This window comes from Pseudophryne corroboree, chromosome 6 (assembly GCF_028390025.1).
Source record: "Pseudophryne corroboree isolate aPseCor3 chromosome 6, aPseCor3.hap2, whole genome shotgun sequence".
Taxonomy (NCBI): Eukaryota; Metazoa; Chordata; class Amphibia; order Anura; family Myobatrachidae; genus Pseudophryne; species Pseudophryne corroboree.
The window spans coordinates 106,984,145-107,004,552 of NC_086449.1; positions in this window are offsets into that span (position 1 = coordinate 106,984,145).

Here is a 20,408-nt window from a genome sequence, read left to right on the forward strand (position 1 = left end):
CTTCCTAGCCTTTATCAGCATAGGAATAACTTCGTCCGGAATGCCTTTTTCCGCTAGGATCTGGCGTTCAACCGCCATGCCGTCAAACGCAGCCGCGGTAAGTCTTGGAACAGACAGGGCCCTTGTTGCAGCAGGTCCTGTCTGAGAGGCAGAGGCCATGGGTCCTCTGTGCGCATTTCTTGCAGTTCCGGGTACCAAGTCCTTCTTGGCCAATCCGGAACAATGAGTATTGTTCTTATTCCTCTCTTTCTTACTATTCTCAGTACCTTGGGTATGAGAGGAAGAGGAGGAAACACATATACCGACTGGTACACCCACGGTGTCACTAGGGCGTCCACAGCTATCGCCTGAGGGTCCCTTGACCTGGCGCAATATCTTTTTAGCTTTTTGTTGAGGCGGGACGCCATCATGTCCACCTGTGGCAGTTCCCATCGCTTTGCAATCTGTGTGAAGACTTCTTGATGAAGTCCCCACTCTCCCGGGTGGAGGTCGTGTCTGCTGAGGAAGTCTGCTTCCCAGTTGTCCACTCCCGGAATGAACACTGCTGACAGTGCTTGCACTTGATTCTCCGCCCACCGAAGAATCTTTGTGGCTTCCGCCATTGCCATCCTGCTTCTTGTGCCGCCCTGGCGGTTTACATGGGCGACCGCCGTGATGTTGTTTGACTGAATCAGCACTGGCCGGTTTCGAAGCAGGGGGCTCTGCTTGACTCAGGGCGTTGTAAATGGCCCTTAATTCCAGTATATTTATGTGTAAAGAAGTCTCCAGACTTGACCACAGCCCTTGGAAGTTTCTTCCCTGAGTGACTGCCCCCCATCCTCGGAGGCTTGCATCCGTGGTCACCAGGACCCAGTCCTGTATGCCGAACCTGCGGCCCTCGAGAAGGTGAGCACTCTGCAGCCACCACAGAAGAAACACCCTGGCCCTTGGGGACAGGGTGATCAGCCGATGCATCTGAAGATGCGATCCGGACCACTTGTCCAACAGATCCCACTGAAAGATCCTTGCATGGAACCTGCCGAAGGGAATGGCTTCGTATGAAGCCACCATCTTTTCCAGGACTCGTGTGCAGTGATGCACCGATACCTGTTTTGGTTTCAGGAGGTCCCTGATGAGAGATGCTAATTCCTGGGCCTTCTCCACCGGGAAAAACACCTTCTTCCGTTCTGTGTCCAGAATCATGCCTAGGAAAAGCAGACGCGTCGTAGGAATCAGCTGCGACTTTGGAACATTCAGAATCCAGCCGTGCTGTTGCAACACTTCCTGAGAGAGTGCTACGCTGATCAACAACTGCTCTCTGGACCTCGCCTTTATGAGGAGATCGTCCAAGTACGGGATAACTATAACTCCCTTCTTCCGAAGGAGTATCATAATTTTGGCCATTACCTTGGTAAATATCCTCGGTGCCGTGGACAGGCCAAACGGCAACGTCTGGAACTGGTAATGACAGTCCTGTACCACAAACCTGAGGTACTCCTGGTGAAGTGGGTAAATGGGGACATGCAAGTAAGCATCCTTGATGTCCAGCGACACCATAAAATCCCCCTCTTCCAGGCTTGCAATAACCGCTCTGAGCGATTCCATTTTGAACTTGAATTTCTTTATATAAGTGTTCAAGGACTTTAAATTCAGAATGGGTCTCACCGAACCGTCCGGTTTCGGTACCACAAACATTGCGGAATAGTAACCCCTTCCCTGTTGAAGGAGGGGGACCCTGATAATCACTTGCGGGAGGTACAGCTTGTGAATTGCCGCCAGTACTACCTCCCTTTCCATGGGGAAGCTGGCAAGGCTGATTTGAGGTAACGGCGGGGGGGAGTCGCTTCGAATTCCAGCTTGTATCCCTGAGATACAATTTGTACAGCCCAGAGATCCACCTGTGAGCGAACCCACTGGTTGCTGAAGTTTCGGAGACGCGCCCCCACCGCACCTGGCTCCGCCTGTGGAGCCCCAACGTCATGCGGTGGACTTAGTGGAAGCAGGGGAGGACTTTTGTTCCTGGGAACTGGCTGCATGGTGCAGCTTCTTACCTCTACCCCTGCCTCTGGCAAGAAAGGATGCACCCCTGACCCTCTTGCCTTTCTGAGAACGAAAGGACTGCATTTGATAATACGGTGCTTTCTTAGGCTGTGAGGAAACCTGAGGCAAGAAAGTCGACTTTCCAGCTGTCGCTGTGGACACGAGGTCCGATAGACCGTCCCCAAACAATTCCTCACCCTTATAAGGCAAAACCTCCATGTGTTTTTTAGAATCAGCATCTCCTGTCCATTGCCGAGTCCATAATTCCACTGCTCCCTACATCTCCAACCCCCTCTCCCTTCATACTCCCTCCCGCCCACTACGGTCGGCTGATGACCGTCGCCTCTCCTCTGCCTTGGTCACTGCTTCCCATGCACGAGTTCAGGATTTTGCCCGTGCTGCACCCCTTCAGTGGAATGCGCTCCCCCGCTCCATTAGACTCTCCCCGACCTTGCAAAGCTTCAAACGGGCATTAAAAACCCACCTATTTATCAAAGCGTACCCCTCCAATGCATAACCTAGTCCTTAGGCTGCTCCTCCATCCCCCTGCCCCATGCCTTGGACATCTCTGCTTTGCTTGCATACCACCATCAGGCTTCTACCTGCTTGCACCTCATGTCATCTGTCTGTTGCCCCTAGATTGTTAGCTCTTCAGAGCAGGGCCATCTTTCCTCTTGTCTAAACCCTCTTCTTGACACATTTCACTCAGCGACCATCTTTACCTGCTTTCTCTCCTACTGGTAAAGGCTCATCTCTATCTATGGCCGCCAGCCCCAAGTAGTACAATGATTACTCCTTCGCTACTTACATCTAAGCTGTATTATGTTTTGAGAATTGTGTTGCTCTTTGTTACCTGCACTCCATATTTGTTATTTATTTACTGTTATGCTAAGTTTTGTCTCCCTGTACTGTCCTTTGTACGGCGCTGCAAAACACTTGTGGCGCCCTATAAATAAAATGTAATAATAATAATAATAATAATAAGACCCTCATGGCAGAAATGGACAAAGCATTAATTCTAGAGCCCAGCAGGCAAATGTCCCTCTGAGCATCCCGCATATATAAGACGACGTCTTTTATATGGCCCAGTGTTAGCAAAACAGTATCTCTGTCAAGGGAATCTATGTCGTCTAACAGAGTATCTGTCCACGCTGCTACAGCACTACACATCCAGGCTGAAGCAATAGCAGGTCTCAGTAGAGTACCAGAGTGTGTATACACTGACTTCAGGATAGCTTCCTGCTTTCTATCCGCAGGCTCCTTTAGGGCGGCCGTATCCTGAGACGGCAGGGCCACCTTTTTAGATAAGCGTGTCAGCGCCTTGTCCACCCTAGGGGATGTTTCCCAACGTAACCTGTCCGTTGGCGGGAAAGGGTACGCCATCAGTAACCTCTTAGAAATCGCTAGTTTCTTATCAGGGGAACTCCATGCTTCTTCACATAATTCATTTAATTCATCAGATGGGGGAAAAGTCACTGGCTGCTTTTTCTCCCCAAACATATAAACCCTCTTGGTATTAACAAGGTTAATCTCAGAAATGTGTAATACATCTTTCATTGCAATAATCATGTATCGGATGGCCTTGGTCATTTTAGACTGTAAATGTGCCTCATCATCGTCGACACTGGAGTCGGACTCCGTGTCGACATCTGTGTCAACCATCTGAGATAGAGGGCGTTTATGAGCCCCTGATGGTTTCTGAGTCGCCTGGGCAGGCGCGGGCTGAGACCCCGGCTGTCCCAAGGCTGCAGCGTCATCAAACCTTTTATGTAAGGAGCTTACATTGTCGTTTAAGACCTTCCACATATCCATCCAATCAGGTGTCGGCCCCGACGGGGGCGACACCACACTTATCTACCCTTGCTCCGCCTCCACGTAACCCTCCTCAAACATGTCGACACAGCCGTACCGACACACTGCACACACACAGGGAATGATCAGACTGAGGACAGGACCCCACAAAGTCCTTTGGGGAGACAGAGAGAGAGTATGCCAGCACACACCACAGCGCTATATAACACAGGGATTTTCACTTATAATAAGTGATTACCCAATAGCTGCCTTATATGTTTTATTTGCGCATAAATTTATGTGCCCCCCCTCTCTTTTTTACCCTTCTTGTACCTGGATACTGCAGGGGAGAGCCTGGGGAGCTGCTTCCAGCGGAGCTGTGAAGAGAAAATGGCGCTGGTGTGCTGAGGAAGAAGGCCCCGCCCCCTCAGTGGCGGGCTTCTGTCCCGCTTTCTGTGTAAAAAAATGGCGGGGGTTTTTACATATATACAGTGCCAGACTGTATATTAGAGATGAGCGCCTGAAATTTTTCGGGTTTTGTGTTTTGGTTTTGGGTTCGGTTCCGCGGCCGTGTTTTGGGTTCGAACGCGTTTTGGCAAAACCTCACCGAATTATTTTTGTCGGATTCGGGTGTGTTTTGGATTCGGGTGTTTTTTTCCAAAAACACTAAAAAACAGCTTAAATCATAGAATTTGGGGGTCATTTTGATCCCAAAGTATTATTAACCTCAAAAACCATAATTTACACTCATTTTCAGTCTATTCTGAATACCTCACACCTCACAATATTATTTTTAGTCCTAAAATTTGCACCGAGGTCGCTGTGTGAGTAAGATAAGCGACCCTAGTGGCCGACACAAACACCGGGCCCATCTAGGAGTGGCACTGCAGTGTCACGCAGGATGTCCCTTCCAAAAAACCCTCCCCAAACAGCACATGACGCAAAGAAAAAAAGAGGCGCAATGAGGTAGCTGTGTGAGTAAGATTAGCGACCCTAGTGGCCGACACAAACACCGGGCCCATCTAGGAGTGGCACTGCAGTGTCACGTAGGATGTCCCTTCCAAAAAACCCTCCCCAAACAGCACATGACGCAAAGAAAAAAAGAGGCGCAATGAGGTAGCTGTGTGAGTAAGATTAGCGACCGTAGTGGCCGACACAAACACCGGGCCCATTTAGGAGTGGCACTGCAGTGTCACGTAGGATGTCCCTTCCAAAAAACCCTCCCCAAACAGCACATGACGCAAAGAAAAAGAGATAGTATACTCGTAACTAGTATGTATGTATAAAGAAAGAAAAAAAAACCACGGTTAGGTGGTATATACAATTATGGACGGGCTGCCGAGTGCCGACACAGAGGTAGCCACAGCCGTGAACTACCGCACTGTACTGTGTCTGCTGCTAATATATAGACTGGTTGATAAAGAGATAGTATACTCGTAACTAGTATGTATGTATAAAGAAAGAAAAAAAAACCACGGTTAGGTCACTGGTATATACAATTATGGACGGGCTGCCGAGTGCCGACACAGAGGTAGCCACAGCCGTGAACTACCGCACTGTACTGTGTCTGCTGCTAATATATAGACTGGTTGATAAAGAGATAGTATACTCGTAACTAGTATGTATGTATAAAGAAAGAAAAAAAAAAACACGGTTAGGTCACTGGTATATACAATTATGGACGGGCTGCCGAGTGCCGACACAGAGGTAGCCACAGCCGTGAACTACCGCACTGTACTGTGTCTGCTGCTAATATATAGACTGGTTGATAAAGAGATAGTATACTCGTAACTAGTATGTATGTATAAAGAAAGAAAAAAAAACCACGGTTAGGTCACTGGTATATACAATTATGGACGGGCTGCCGAGTGCCGACACAGAGGTAGCCACAGCCGTGAACTACCGCACTGTACTGTGTCTGCTGCTAATATAGACTGGTTGATAAAGAGATAGTATACTACTAATATTATATACTGGTGGTCAGGTCACTGGTCACTAGTCACACTGGCAGTGGCACTCCTGCAGCAAAAGTGTGCACTGTTTAATTTTAATATAATATTATGTACTCCTGGCTCCTGCTATAACCTATAACTGGCACTGCAGTAGTGCTCCCCAGTCTCCCCCACAATTATAAGCTGTGTGAGCTGAGCAGTCAGACAGATATATAATATATATAGATGATGCAGCACACTGGCCTGAGCCTGAGCAGTGCACACAGATATGGTATGTATGTGACTGAGTCACTGTGTGCTGTGTATCGCTTTTTTCAGGCAGAGAACGGATTATAAATAAAAGTGGTGGTCACTGGTCACTATCAGCAAAACTCTGCACTGTACACTACTGAGTACTCCTAATGCTCCCCAAAATTAGTAAATCAAGTGTCTAAACGGAGAGGACGCCAGCCACGTCCTCTCCCTATCAATCTCAATGCACGTGTGAAAATGGCGGCGACGCGCGGCTCCTTATATAGAATCCGAGTCTCGCGATAGAATCCGAGCCTCGCGAGAATCCGACAGCGTCATGATGACGTTCGGGCGCGCTCGGGTTAACCGAGCAAGGCGGGAAGATCCGAGTCGCTCGGACTCGTGAAAAAAAACATGAAGTTCTGGCGGGTTCGGATTCAGAGAAACCGAACCCGCTCATCTCTACTGTATATATGTATTTTTATTGCCAAAAGGTACTTCAATTGCTGCCCAGGGCGCCCCCCCCCCCCCCCAGCGCCCTGCACCCTACAGTGACCGGAGTGTGTAAGTGTGCTGGGAGCAATGGCGCACAGCTGCGGTGCTGTGCGCTACCTTAAATGAAGACAGGAGTCTTCTGCCGCCGATTTCGTCGTTTTCAAGCTTCTGTTCTTCTGGCTCTGCGAGGGGGGCGGCGGCGCGGCTCCGGGAACGGACGATCGACGACAGGTGCCTGTGTTCGAACCCTCTTGAGCTAATGGTGTCCAGTAGCCTAAGAAGCACAAACTAGCTGCAAGCAGGTAGGTTTGCTTCTCTCCCCTTAGTCCCACGTAGCAGTGAGTCTGTTGCCAGCAGAAGCTCACTGAAAATAGAAAACCTAATAAATACTTTCTTTACTAGTAAGCTCAGGAGAGCCCACTAGGAGCACCCAGCTCTGGCCGGGCACAGATTCTAACTGAGGTCTGGAGGAGGGGCATAGAGGGAGGAGCCAGTGCACACCAGAAAGTACCTAATCTTTTCTTTAGAGTGCCCAGTCTCCTGCGGAGCCCGTCTATTCCCCATGGTCCTTACGGAGTTCCCAGCATCCACTAGGACGTCAGAGAAATGAAATAAAGGCACACATTGTATAGAGCTTTGTATATAAGATTGATTTGCAAGTGTTGAGAGTATTATCAGTGGTATTTCTTAGTAGTGAGCAGAAGGTTGGGGCACCCCAACAGCTAGAGGGGGAGAAAAGAGAGGAGGCAGGCAAATCTGAAAGTGGGAATAATATTAGATTTAGTTATGCGTAGGTTTAAAGTTACTATCCCAGACACATCTGCCTCCTCTCTCCACCCAACTTCCGCACTCCTTTCTCCCTCTCTGCATTGGCGATGGCGACAGCAGGTGACGTGATCACGTCTTAATGCTGACAGTAGGGGCGTGGCCTGGAAGCCTGTTGGGAGCTGGTGTGGACGCGGATTGTCATGCTCCTAGCTGCAGAAGACATCTGCTTGAGGCAGCGGCGGTGGCCTGCAGCTTATCTCGACTACCAACCAGTGGATAGGCAGGTGGACGCTAGCCATCTACAATTTGCGCTGACTTGCGTGACAGACATCCATTCTCTTGACACTGAGGTCTGCTTCTTCAAGGTGCACCGTTTATTACTTATCAGGTAAGTTGAGCAGGAGCTGAGAAGCCTTTCTTTACTGTGTAAAGACTATTAATAAGTTTTACTTTTAAAAGATGTATCTCCATGTTGTATGGTCTAGCTGCTAGCATCGTAAGGAATATTTTTCTTTCTGGATTCAGCTAACCCTGCTTCCATTTATCAATTAAAAAGAATTGGTTATCAAATCCATACTCCCTGGGCAGTGTTAACACCTTATGGGCGGGATGTACTAAAGCAAAAATGCGGTAAAACCCCCGAAAACGGGGGTTTTACCGCATTTTCATATTTACTAACACCCTACCGCCGCGTTTTCGGCGTCCAGGGTATCGCCATCTCTGGATGGCGATACCCTATAGAAGCCTATGGGCTTCTTTTCGCCGACCGCCGCAACCCGCCGACACCGCCGCAGACGCCGACCCCCCTCCCCCCCAGCTTACCTTCCTCCATGATGCCCCGGACCCGGAAGGTAATCTCCTCCTCCCCCTCCCAACGCAGCCGGACGTCCTTCCGGCTGCAGGGGGGAGGAGGAGGCGCCGGGGGCAGCCTGCTGCTGCTTCCCGGCATCTAGCCTGTGTGGGGACCCCATGGAGGTGACGGAGACCCCCGCAGACCACCTAACAGGTATCGCGGGGGGCCTCCGTCACCGCATCGCGATGTTGATCGCATGTTAGTACATACGCGATCAACATCGCTGCGGTAACCGGCGAGGTGCGGCGATGTATGTTAATAGCAACCTGTGCCCTTGTTGAGCCTAAAACTTATTTAAACTTTTTTACAGTGAGGGAATCATCTCTGTATCTGAACCTGTTTTGCAGCCTGATGTAACGTATATCCCCATACTCTATATATCACGCTGTCACCTAGTGTGAGTAATGCTCTCATTATCTCCCGCATTGATTATTGTAATAGTCTCCTGACCGGTCTTCCCGAACATAGGCTCTCACCACTTCAATCCATTTTGAATGCAGTTGCGAGGCTAATCTTCCTCACTAGACGTTCATCGTCTGCAGATCCGCTTTGTCAGTCCCTCCATTGGTTACCAGTATTCTACCGTACTAAATATAAAATACTTTTACTGATATACAAGGCTATTAACCAAACTGCACCATCATACATCTCTTCACTCATCTCAAAATATCTCCCTACCCGACCTCTCTGCTCTGCACAATATCTACGTCTCTCATCCACACGCATTACTTGTTCACACTCAAAATTACAGGACTTTGGGGCAAATTCAGTAAGGATTGCAAAAATTACAAATTAGCAAAAATTTAGAGCAAAAGCAAAATTGCGAAAGCACGCCCAAACGGAAAAACTGCAACACTAATTTAATAAAAAGAAAGTGGCCTTGTGAAATGTGCATATACTGCGAAAACCATCCTAATAATCGCAATTTTTGCGTACATATTACAAATGTACGCATTTTTTGCGTACATGTTTCTGATGTTGCATTTTTTCCTAACAACAGTGTTTTTCCCTTAAAAATTGCACAACCTACTTTCCTGCACCCAAATTAAAGAAACTACTCAACAATTGTAAATCAATTCAATCATCACTTAATTGGTCAAATGATCTTGTGGTAATTTAGCAATTATTATCTTAAAGACACCATAGTGTCTTCAAACATTGACTAATGCCCATAACTGTGTTCAAATATATTCAACTAGAGAGAGTATGAATTCTAGCCTCTAAACCCTACACAACAGCAATTATTGGTATATGTTTTAACAAACACACTTTTTTTGGAGTCAAAATATTTTAATTCGGAAACAACAGTAACATTTTTATTTTAAAAAAAAAAGTGTTTTTTTGATTGTGAAGTTGGCAAACATTACATGTTATTGTTTCTATGCTTTTATTTACATACCTTACTTTAAGGAATTATGTGTAAATATTTGTTTCAATAAGTATACAAATGGAGCAGAATTTGCAAAACTTGAAAATAAAAAGATGGTGTTGCTGTTCTTCAACATATGTTTATGTGTGTAGCGCACAAATAAAATTTAAAAATAAAAAAATGTATGTGGGTATGTTTTGCTTAACAAAAAAATGTTGGTTGTTTAAAAAAAAAATGTTAGGAAGCTAAATGTCATTTTACATTTTCTTCTATCAAATAGTGTGGTTGTCAAACCTCGATTGGTAGTAAGTGTAAACACAAATCGGTTAGTAACATATATTTTCACAATCAACGTGTTACAGAGTTAAACAATACCTTACACGTTTCTAAGTTCCAATACAGCTCAATGAAGTGATTTGTGGTCTGAGGTGTGTGCTTCTTCAGCTGGGTGTAATGAAGCAATGATTGCAGTATACATGAAATCTACAACTGAGGTCAGCTTGTGTAATTTTTAAGGTAGACCTGTAGTCACTCAGAAACTGCACATCAGAAATGTGCGATCTGTTGTAAAAATTGCGAATGCACCGCCCACCGACCATCAGCATACGCCCACAACACGCCCCTGATCATAGTTTTTGCGAGTCAAGCCCTTTAGTATGCCCCCTACACGCCTACTTTTCGTAGTGCATACGCAGCTTTTGCTAAGTCTCAGAAATTGTTTTTTTGTCTCAGGTTTTGCTATTTAAGTTGCAGAATTTGCATTTTTACGCTTTTTTTTTATAATTTTGCTGATTTGCGATCCTTGCTGAATTAGGCCCTTTATCCGGGCTTCACCGACTCTGTGGAATGCCCTCCCACACACAATAAGACTCGCCTCTAGTCTCCAAACCTTTAAACGTTCCCTGAAAACTCTCCTCTTCAGACAAGCTTATCAAATTCCAGCCCCACCCACATAACCGTCAGTGCTTCCCTATCTAATTACATCCTCTCTGTACAGTATACATGACATCACATATTTTGTCTTTCTTTATTCTCACACCCTCCTGACACTTGGCCAACATTGCTGGGTGATCATATCATACAACCCCTTAAGAACCTAGCCATCTGGTGGACCATTATGCAATAGGTAGCATCTATCCTTGTGTATCAATGCCTATTTCCCATAGATTGTAAGCTTGCGAGCAGGGCCTTCCTACCTCTGTCTGTCTGTTTTTACCCAGTTTTGTTCTATTACTGTTGTTCTAATTGTAAATTCAGAACGGAATATGCTGCGCTATATAAGAAACTGTTAATAAATAAATAAATAGTGTTGGACAACTGGAACAACAAAAGTTAATAAAGAACAGAGGATCAGTGATTATGATGAAGTGGAAGGGGGCATAGTGCAATAAAGGTTTTATAGTAAATATTTTTTTTGAGGGGGTGGTTTCTTTTATTTAGTCAGGATGCCAAAAAGAAATTGTAAATGTAATGATGACTTGCAAAAATACCCCTTCTTGAAATAAATTAGTGGTCACGCTTATAGAGTGAAGTGCACGTAGAGTTTGTCAGAATTCTCTGTTGCTCATGGTGGTCATTCTGACATAAAAGAACATTTGAAATGTGGCAAACATAAAGCTACTTTGAAATCAGCCGTTAGTGTTTCATTCTTTAAAAAAACTGAGACACTTGATGCAGATTTGTTAATAGCTGCCAAAGAAGCAAGATTTGCTTTTCATACTGTTCACAATATAAGCGTCAAAACAGCTGATTGTTCAAATAAATTATTCTCTAAGGGGTCTATTCATGAAGCAGTTAAGAGTGGAAAAGTGAGCCAGTGGAGAAATTGGCCATAGCAACCAATCAGTGTTGAGGTAACATTTATAATGTGCATCCTATAAAAGTATACGTAGCAGCTGATTTGTTGCCTTGTACAACTTCTCCACTGGCTCACTTCCCCACACTGCACTGTTTCATGAATAAACCCATAAGTTCTTTGAATGAAAATATTTCTCTTGTCGGAACGAAGTGTGAGGCTATTGTTTTGAATGCTGTTACACCAATGACAATTGATGAACTTAAGGAAGATTTAAGTAAGGCCATTTTGTGAGCATAACAATTGATGCTTCCAACAGGATAGATACCAAAATTATACCTTTTGTGGTAATTTTTTTTGTTTTTACCAGAGCAAGGAATTAAATGAACACTTTTAGACTTTCATTCACTTCCCGGTGAAACATCTGAAATACTGACAAATTGTTTAGTAGTTATTAAAAACATGATTTATCCAAAAAAGTTGTTGCTTTTTGTGGTGAAAACTGCAACACAAATTTTGTAGGCGTAAAAAGAACTGGTGAATGTTTATACTTGTTTAAAGGAAATGGGAATAGGTATTGCGGCATTGGTTATGGTGCTCATATTGTCCACAATTGTCTCCAAACTGCCATTGATATCTTACCTGTTGAAGTAGAAGTTCTTGTGGTCAAAATGTATAAGTCAGAGGTTCTCAAATGCAGTCCTCAAGGCAACCCCAACGGTCCAGGTTTTAGGTATATCCATGGCTCAGCACAGATAGTTAAATCAAATTGACTGAGGTGGCAATTAAGTCACCTGTGGCCAAGCATGGAAAAACGTAAAACCTGGACCGTTGGGGACTTGAGGACCGCATTTGAGAACCTCTGGTATAAGTACTTTTACATATACACTGATTGAATTCTGCAAGTATGTGGATGTTGTGTACAGAACGGTTCTGCAACATGGAAATACAGATTCTTTCTCTTCTACCAGCTACTGAGGTAATCCTTCAAATTTATTAAGGGCTAAAGTCTTACTTTTGCTACTAAGAACACTGCCCACTGATTATAAAAAAGTTTTTTTGGCAATAAATGTGACAAAATGTATTTTTGGTTTGTTAATGGGCAGCTACATATGTTAAATAAAGGAATCTTGGTTATGGAAAAAACAAAGGCATCTGCAACTGATATTGTTGTAGAACTTAAAAAAATGAAAAACAAATCCTGAAGAAAGAAGAGATATCTTTTATATGAGAAAAAAAAGGCTCGGGGTATTAGAAGATAGCGAAGCTTTACATGCCGATTTAAATATTGACGAGTTTACAAGTTTTATGATCAATGTCTATCTTACATTGACCTGTGGGAAAACAGTTTTGGAGGAGGAGAAAACTTTATCTGGAAACACAATACTGATATCACATGGCCCGAAATGGAAACATCAGCTACAAAAATGTATGAATTGTTTGGCAGTACCGTAATAAACGTGGATGAACAGTTTGACAAAGTAGTGCTTGCCAAGACATTTTTTTCTTCAAACAATTGGAAAGTTACTTGGGAAGAAAAATAGGTTCAACTGTTTATTCATTTAAAGGACCAGACCATTTCTCTGCCTAACCTCATCTGTGCCATGGAGCATGCATTTTGTCTACCGGGCACTTCTGCTCCTGTTGAAAGCTTATTTTCGCAAATGAACAATTTATGGTCTCAATTGAGAAATTGGTATATAAAGAAAATATCCAAACTTTATGTCATATATGTATTTTTTTTTTACTTAAAAATGTCCTGGTTTGAGCCAAAGAAATGATGGTAAGCCTAGTTATGAGGAAAACTACACCCTCTGTACAAGAAAATCTTGGGCTCCCTATCTGGGAAGACTTCCCTGCCAGGAAAATAAACTGCTGTGATGCAGTAAACACAGTTGGAGATGTCCGGAGAAACGTGGTTCTTGGAAATCAAATTTTGAGTAAAAGAAAAGAAGGCCAAGGAGAGAGAAGCTGCACAGACACTTAACGGACCTCCGGGATCATCTGAGGCTGGGGAGTACACAAATTAGTTTATAGGTCAGAAGGTGGGAACAGCCATGCTCTGTCCAATCAAATTGCTCCCATTCATTGCTATGGGATGATCAGCTGTAACCTGTCATTCGTGGTGTGGGGCAAGTTCATGGATATCTGCCATATTTTCTGATGAGTTGCAAAATCTCATGTGCACTACATCTCCCGACTTACATTTTAAACATTATATACATTGGAACAGTGTCTCGCAGACATTGAAAATTCACTGTGATGGGTTTTCAGTGATTTTCCATCCATTTACATATTATATTATAGTCTGTGATATGCAACTTCTATGGCTGTTATTCAAAATCACAGCCTACCTACCCCCAACCAGTAGCTTCAAGAACATTACTGACAAAAATAAATGTACATGGAAACATAAGGTGAGTGCACACTAGGCGAACGACATCACGTGGTGTTTCCCCTCCCGGCCCGGTGGCAGTGCATACACACTGAGCCAGCCCCGTGCATTCAGCTTTTAGAAGACAGTCCAATTTGACCTGCATACATGACCGACAGCGAGGGTCGTTAAAAACCTGCGGGGCCGCACATCACTAATATTTTTTAAATGTTTTACATTTTTCTCCAAAAAGATTAATGTAAACATTTTAAGACTCAGCATACAGTATATAACACATTTAGGATACCTATGTAATGTAATGAGTTTTACAACTCATGTTAACTACAAGTAAAAATGCCAACAAACCACATTGATTTACAAATGCAATTGATATGCATTTACATATACACGCCAATCACATACACTGATGTAAATGCATCTTCGCTACACGTATGTGCAATGTGCTCGTATTGAGAGAAACATTTACATTTTTAACTGTTAATGTAAAACAACATGAATAATAAACTTTGAATAATGATGCAACAACAAATGCAAATACTGTTTGTAAGGTCTCATAATTTAGAGATAATGGTCGTTATTTCTACATCTGTATACATGCACCCTATTGTACTTTCAAAGGTACTGTATGTTATAGGGATTATTTTCCAATGTTTTCTTTTCTGTGCAACACTTAAAACTACAGTCTCGCTATCAGCCGCTGTTGGCCAACATACTTTCATTTTAGCCACTTCAGTATCTATGACCCTGCATTTGGTGAAACCTAAATGTTTGAGCAGAATATAGCTCCATCTCAGCTGTCCTCCTCCATAGGATAAGGTGTGTATGCTTTTGTCCAATAGACAGGTGGTCAAATATAAAGACAGAGATTTAGCCAGACTTTCACTTGTCGGGCAGCTGTGATAGAAATACATGTCATGGTCATATACAGGCAGGTGGAAATGTGTTGGTAGCTGAGCAATGACGCTCAGCACCTGCGGGTGATCAGATCTGCAGTGATACTGAGCTGGGATATTCTGAGACTCTAGTACCCCACACACCTTACCAATACTAGGCCGAGACACAGATGCTGGTGTTGCATTTGCTTATTTATTTTACAATATACAGTACACTGTATCACAAACTATTTTGACTTTGTTTTGTTTTTTATTCTTTTCATTTGCTTTTTGATGTTTCAAACACTTCTTACACTACGTTAAAAACAAATAGAGGAACATAGAGGAAATATGTCAGCTGGTTTCTGTGCAGGTACAGAAATAACATGCTTTAGGAGCAGAATTAACAAGTGGGGATGCGGTCATGTGACCGCCGCTCGGGATCCCGGCTGTCACCACGCCGACCCCGGGATCGAGCGATCTAAAGCCCGAGTGTTGGCATGCCGACTAACAGGGACTATTCCAACTCGTGGGTGTCCACAACACCCATAGAGTGGGAATAGAGCCTGTGACTTGCGCAGCGAGCCCGCTACGTGGCGACAACCTCAAGCCCGAAAGGGGCTTTGTTACACTCGCCCACCTCCTGCCATTCTGCGGACGGGATCTCAGGGTCGGTATGCTGACCGCCGGAATCCCCAGTGCCAGTCTCCCCTACACAACCCAACATGTGATATAACGGATTCATACAGAGGGCAAAATAGGCCAAGACCAGGTGACACTGGGAATGTGATAGGAAATGTGGAAGAGCCATGTTTATACAGTCTGCATCAGTGGCGGCTGCTACCACCGGGCTACAGCTCTGACCACTCATTGCAGGTGGAGCCAGTCAGCATGTATAAACATGCATGTGATGTTGTATGTAATATATGCGCTGGTTTGCCTTACCCAGGATTCATGTATGTATGTGCTAACCAGCTCCCCCTTGCAATGTGTGGTCAGAGAAGCAGCCGCCACTGGTCTGCATAAAGCTTTAAGGTTAAGGGGATGATCTTATGGAAAGAGGAAAGTAGAACTACATCTAACTCCCCACTTTCCTTTACACAAATCTAAATTAGTTGACTCTTAACAGTCGACTGATGAATGTGTTTATACCATAAAATATAAAAGGGAATGATTTCACTAGCTGTCTCTTAATAGTAAAAGCATCGTCCTTTTAAATTTTAGGCATAAACACGTTCAGAAGCGCCGGGATTTACAACCTGATGCTTCGTAAATAACCCCTTGGACTGAAAAGGTGGCAAAAGTGTGGCACAAGGATGCTTGCCCATAATTACTGCAATGTGTCCAGCAGGCTTTGGAAGCTAGAATGTGGAGAATCCGTAAACTGAACATCTTATTCTCTGTCATTGCTGAGATATGTCATTGGATGATTGGTGATGCCACTGTATTCATTTGATGCACTAATGGTGTGTACACACGGTGAGATCTTTGCTATGTTCGATTTTGACTATGCGTTTTCCCTTGAACTCCCCCAGAGCCCAGATTGTACAGATTTTGACTATCTGTGCTTGAGATTTTGTCTATGTGCCAATTTTGACTTTACTTTATACCAGTACACTAGATAGTCAAGATTGACTTGCCTGCACAGTCTATCTAGCCTTGCGATACCGACCCCACGGGAGCGAGCATTGGAATCGAATCTGTATCGCAAGCTGCCAAACACCTTGAGTTATGCACTAACTTTTCATAAGATTTAGACTATATAGTCAAAATGTTACAGATTTATCTCACCGTGTGTCAGAGGCGTAACTAGGGTTTTTGGAGCCCAGGGCAAGATCAATAATGGCGCCCCCCCCCCCCCCCTCTCCCCAACAAAAAAAAAAAAAAAATTCTAATAAAAAGAATAAATTAATAAAATGCTAATAATAAAAAAAAAAAATACAAAAGGAAAGTATGTGCAGACGCCACCGGTGTCACTGCATATAAAGATGTCAGGGTGTGTATGTATGTGTATGTAGGTGCAGTGGTCGAAGTAGAATTTTGAAGGTGGAATGAAAGAGTTTATATAGCAATTATGCGCGCGCCTTCGGCGAGCGCGCTCCGGAAAAGGGGCGCGGTCACTCAAAAGGGGCGTGTCCTTCAGTGTATTAGGACCCCTTGTACTATCTAGTACTGGTGCCCCTTTCACATTATAGCACACGGTATGAGCCGAAATTCACATTATAGCACACAGTATGAGCCGAAATTCACATTGCCCCACACGGCATGAGCTGAAATTCACATTATGGCACACAGTATGAGCCGAAATTCACATTACCCCACATGGTATGAGCCAAAATTCACATTACTCCACATGGTATGAGCCAAAATTCACATTACCCCACATGGTATGAGCCGAAATTCACATTACAGCACACGGTATGAGCCGTAATTCACATTACAGCACACGGAATGAGCCAAAATTCACATTACCCCACATAGTATGAGCCGAAATTCACATTATAGCACACGGTATGAGCCAAAATTCACGTTACAGCACATGATATGAGCCAAAATTCCCATTATAGAGTTAGGGGATCCTACCCCCAGAATTAACATGGCCTGTGGGGCACTATGATGAGGGAGCCCACCCCCTTAATAGACTAATTGCAGAGTTTAGCAGCGGAAGGGCTGCAGCGGTTTCTCACCCCAAGCTGCGGCGCTTCTGCCACCTCCGACACTCCACATCTTCGGCACGACCCGGGATGCAGAGCACCACACCGGGTATGCACCCTTTTCAGTGTGGTCTGCTGCGCTCTGAAGGGGTTCTTGTTTCATGCTGCAGGATTCCGATGTGCACCTTCCTCCCCGCTGTTACTGTCACGGTAAGCATTAGTATCGATTACCGCAGAGGCCATTTTCTGAGGCATATGTGTTAAACCTCAGGAACTGAGATGCCCTTCTCACCATACAGCTGTGTGGCCGAGCCGGGCGGGGGGACAACCAGCAGCAGCATGCCGGATATCAGCAGCAGAGGGTGCGGGCTGTACATACTTGAGGTAGCTGGATATTCAACAGTGCTGAAAGCCTCCGGAGCCCGCACCCCCGGAGCTGCAGTACACCGGCAGAGGACACCCATCCCCCGAACCCTGCGTAGCCCAAAGCCGGACATCAGCAGCATGTTGAACGCGGAAGCAGAAGCTGCTTATTGCCGGTCAACGTGCTGCTGATCTCCGGCTTTGGGCTCCGCACGTGCATTACAGCCCCCACCCTCGGCTGCTGATATCCGGCATACTGCCCCTCCTGCTGGCTTTCCACCCGCCCGGCTCGCCCACCCAGCTGGATGGTGAGTGAGAAGGGCATCTCAGTGCCCGTGGTTTAATACATATCTCTCTTCGGTAAATGGCCATTAGTACATCCCACACACACTGATTACACACACACACAGACTGGCCACCCCCAAATCCTACACACACCCACTCAGACTACACACACACACATTCTCATACTTTCCTCTCCCCCACACACACACACTGGACTGCAAAAATTTACACACACTGACACTGTTCCACACACACACACTCACACTGTCCCACACACACAATTAACACACACGCACACTGTCCCACACACACAATTAACACACACGCACACTGTCCCACACACCAGTGGCGTGCGGTGAGGTCAGTGGCGTGCGGTGAGGCACTACAGCATAATGTCTGCCAATGAGCCCTACCGCCACCGAGCCAATGCCCGCCACTGCCTCTGAGCCGATGCCCACTGCCACCACCAATGGCTTACAAACTGGCCCACCATCAACTGACCCAGCCCTCCGCCACTAATTTGCAACTCAGTCCAAAGCCGCCAATGCCCGCTGCATGCCTGCTCATCATACTTGTGATATATTGTACAATTTTATAGAAAAAAATAATAATTAGTGTTTGGGACTGGGAAGGGAGTGGGAGGAGGACATGAATGCAATTTTGTTGTCCAGGGCTTCCATTAACTTAATGGAGAAGGGTCTGAATGGGTTAAAAATGTCCAAAAAAAACTGCGTGAGGTCCCCCCTCCTAAGTATAACCAGCCTCGGGCTCTTTGAGCCGGTCCTGGTTGTTTAAATACTGGGAAAAAATTGGACAGGGGTTCCCCGTATTTAGACAACCAGCATCGGGCTCTTAGTCCGGTCCTGGTCCCAAAAATACGGGGGACAAAAGATGTAGGGGTCCCCCCGTATTTTTAAAACCAGCACCGGGCTCCACTAGCCAGGGACATAATGCCACAGCCGGGGGACACATTTATGTAGGTCCCTGCGGCCATGGCATTACCCCCCCAACTAGTCACCACTGGCCGGGGTTCCCTGGAGGAGTGGGGACCCCTTAAATCAAGGGGTCACCCCCCCTCCAGGCACCCAAGGGCCAGGGGTGAAGCCCGAGGCTGTCCCCCCCATCCGTGGGCTGTGGATGGGGAGGCTGATAGCCATGTAAGTAAAAAAGAATATTGTTTTTTGTTGTGGAACTACAAGGCCCAGAAAGCCTCCCCCGCTTGCTGGTACTTGGAGAACCTCAAGTACCAACATGCAGGGAAATAACGGGCCCGCCGGTACCTGTAGTTCTACAACAGAAAAAATACCCAAATAAAAACACAACTCACACACCGTGACAGTAAAAATTTATTAAAACACACTGACACACTCACACATACTTACCTATATCCCACGCCGGTCACGTCCACTTGTCCAGTAGAATCCAATAGGGGTAGCTGTAAAAATGAGAGACACATTACTTACCTACATCCCACGCCGGTCACGTCCACTTGTCCAGTAGAATCCAATAGGGGTACCTGTAAAAATGAGAGAGAGATTACTTACCTACATCCCACGCCGGTCACGTCCACTTGTCAGTAGAATCCAATAGGGGCACCTGTAAAAATGAGAGACAGATTACTTACCTACATCCCACGCCGGTCACGTCCACTTGTCAGTAGAATCCAATAGGGGTACCTGTAAAAATGAGAGAGAGATTACTTACCTACTTCCCACGCCGGTCACGTCCACTTGTCAGTAGAATCCAATAGGGGCACCTGTAAAAATGAGAGACAGATTACTTACCTACATCCCACGCCGGTCACGTCCACTTGTCAGTAGAATCCAATAGGGGTACCTGTAAAAATGAGAGACAGATTACTTACCTACATCCCACGCCGGTCACGTCCACTTGTCAGTAGAATCCAATAGGGGTACCTGTAAAAATGAGAGACAGATTACTTACCTACATCCCACGCCGGTCACGTCCACTTGTCAGTAGAATCCAATAGGGGTACCTGTAAAAATGAGAGAGAGATTACTTACCTACATCCCACGCCGGTCACGTCCACTTGTCAGTAGAATCCAATAGGGGTACCTGTAAAAATGAGAGACAGATTACTTACCTACATCCCACGCCGGTCACGTCCACTTGTCCAGTAGAATCCAATAGGGGTACCTGTAAAAATGAGAGACAGATTACTTACCTACATCCCACGCCGGTCACGTCCACTTGTCCAGTAGAATCCAATAGGGGCACCTGTAAAAATGAGAGACAGATTACTTACCTACATCCCACGCCGGTCACGTCCACTTGTCCAGTAGAATCCAATAGGGGAATCTGTAAAAATGAGTGACAGATTACTTACCTACATCCCACGCCGGTCATGTCCACTTGTCCAGTAGAATCCAATAGGGGTACCTGTAAAAATGAGAGACAGATTACTTACCTACATCCCACGCCGGTCACGTCCACTTGTCCAGTAGAATCCAATAGGGGCACCTGTAAAAATGAGAGACACATTACTTACCTACATCCCACGCCGTTCACGTCCACTTGTCCAGTAGAATCCAATAGGGGTACCTGT